At 43.8% G+C, this 2,500-nt stretch overlaps 1 protein-coding gene across 1 annotated transcript in view; it reads right to left on the bottom strand.

The window, feature by feature from the left end:
- Positions 1–2,500, bottom strand: part of LOC125288144 (roundabout homolog 1-like) — a 198,918-nt gene that overhangs the window by 27,638 nt on the left and 168,780 nt on the right.

Genomic DNA, 2,500 nt, shown 5'->3' with positions numbered 1-2,500 from the left:
TATATAGGGACAGTGGGCTCCCAAGCCCCCGGGCTATAGCCAGCCCAATCGCTTTTATGGGCCTTGAAGCTGAACTGTCCAATTTATTACTGGTTGGGAGCAATATTTCCTAAATAATGGATGAAATTGTGGTTATTATCTCCTTTCTGCCCGCCAGTAGGAAGGAGAAATTTGAACAACGATTACCTGGCTGGCTCCCTAGAATAATAACATGCACTGCTGGTGCGCTGTTCAGAACAAGAATGCGGTAAAATAATATGCTGCGATGAGGAATAAAAACACTGCAATATATCGTCCAAATGTCTCAGAACAGATTTCATCAAAAAAAAAATTAAATATTTTCACTGATGATTAAGATAATTAGAATACCAGGTAATCAGCTAAGAAACACATTTCTAAATATGTGCTTATATGTTTGTCATATATAGGGGTTTCTTTGGCATGCGTATTTTGTGTCTGTATGTGCGCCAAGGCATGTGTTCGAGTGTGGGCTTTAAAAAATGACAAGCATTTTCTTTTAAAAAAGGAGGGATATAATTGAGAAAATGGAGCTACAAACAAGGACTAGGACAGCCTTTGTGTACCTAGTTGCCACAGCAACCAGTCTCCACCCCCTCCTCCCACATCTTTCTTTTCTTGAGCTATTTCAGGGCCAGCATACTGGCAGCCAGCTAAGGCTGATGATAAAAAAATCGGTATCGCCACTAAAAAATCCATGTCGGTCGATCCCTACTGTCAATCACCATCACCAGTCAGCTGAAATATGCAGTACTGTCTCAATACAATGTTCTGAGTCCAACCATACTATGGGTATGAAATCAGGAGAGTGAAGTCTAAACCCATGGAAACTTGTGGATATCTGACTGCTCTTGCTCTGTCATCAGATACAGTGGCACTGAGCATCTCTTAGGGTACCTGATCCAACCAACATTACACTGACCTGTGCAGCTACAAACATCGGCGTGTGCAAGAGCTTGTTTGAGTATTTGTGAAACAGCGTTTGAGTGGATGGGCAAAGGAGTGGCGTCCCCCCACTCTCTCCCAGGTCACAGACAGCGGCAACCCCACTGAGGCTCCAGCGGTTCTGGACTGCGGGCAGGGGAGGCGCAGCGGTTCCCCTCGGGACGGGCGACACTGTTCTGTGCACACGCTGCCAGACTGTCACCACAAGCACCAGAGGCTCTTGGCACGGCCTGCCACGAGGGCCACCACTAACTGCCTAACACGCTGAGGACCGGCCAACCAAAGCAACACGCGGCTGGGCTCCCAGTGGGTTATGCTCTGGGCTCTGGAGGGCTGAGTGCTCCCCACTGGGGAATGGCTCCATTGGGTGATGGGCAGGGACGAGGCTGTGTGTGTGTGTGTGTGTGTGTGTGTGTGTGTGTTTGTGTTGGTAACGGGAGTGTGTAAGCAATAATGTGACCATAAATGAATAGAGATGATTCAACATAACACAAGAAGCCATAGAAACCAATAGAATGCAAAAAATTGATCACATTTAATAACATAATGCACTTAAGCAGACTTAAGTCATTGATAATGACTGACTGACTCTATTATTGTGTTACATGCTCCAAATGTAAAGCACTTTGAGCTGCATTCTGTGTATGAAAGGTGCTATACAAATAAAGCGTATTATTATTATTAATTAAAGAATGTGGCGGTTTGTGAATTATTATTATTATTATTATTATTATTATTATTATTATTATTAAGCGTATTATTATTATTAATTGTGAATGTGGCCCTTGGACTTCCTGTCTTCAGCAGAAGCAATTTGCTTAACTCCCGCCTGTGAACAAAAACACAAAAAGCTGAGTCTTCCAGGTCTCTTACTACTAGTTAGGGACATAGGGAGGTTCCCCCTTCACTGTAAAGCTCCTTGGGTGCGTTGACAAAGTGCTATATAAATCCAATGCGCTGTTGTTACTTTACTAACTGAACCCAAAATAATAACATAACAAAACAAACCACCACCAACGCAAAAGCAAGGAAAACATACACTAATCCCATACAAAACAGGTGGTAAAAATGTAACTAAAGCAGGAAACAACGAACAACAAAAAGAGAGGGAGGTGCCAACAAAAGATGTGTTGGCCCGACCAGAGCAGAAGGGAAAGAGAGCCTGTGAATGTGGAAACAGGTGCTTAAATAGCAAAAGGCCCAGAGCCCAGAATCAGAACCTGTGGAGAAGCAGAGATAGCTGTATAGGTGAGAATGTGTGTGTCTGTTGATGAGGCTGTGATCTATATACTGTATGCCTGTTTTAGTGTGTGTGTGTGTGTGTGTGTGTGTGTGTGTGTGTGTGTGTGTGTGTGTGTGTGTGTGTGTGTGTGTGTGTGTTTCAGTGAATGATAGTTGTCCATATGTGTGTAGGCAATCTGTGCATAAGTGTCTGTGTGTGTGTGTGTGTGTGTGTGTGTGTGTGTGTGTGTGTGTGTGTGTGTGTGTGTTTCAGCGAATGATAGTTGTCCATATGTGTGTAGGCAATCTCTGTGTA

Source organism: Alosa alosa, chromosome 2 (assembly GCF_017589495.1).
Source record: "Alosa alosa isolate M-15738 ecotype Scorff River chromosome 2, AALO_Geno_1.1, whole genome shotgun sequence".
NCBI classification, from domain to species: Eukaryota; Metazoa; Chordata; class Actinopteri; order Clupeiformes; family Clupeidae; genus Alosa; species Alosa alosa.
Note: the sequence above shows the minus strand (reverse complement) of the source record. Positions and strands in the feature narration are given on the sequence as shown.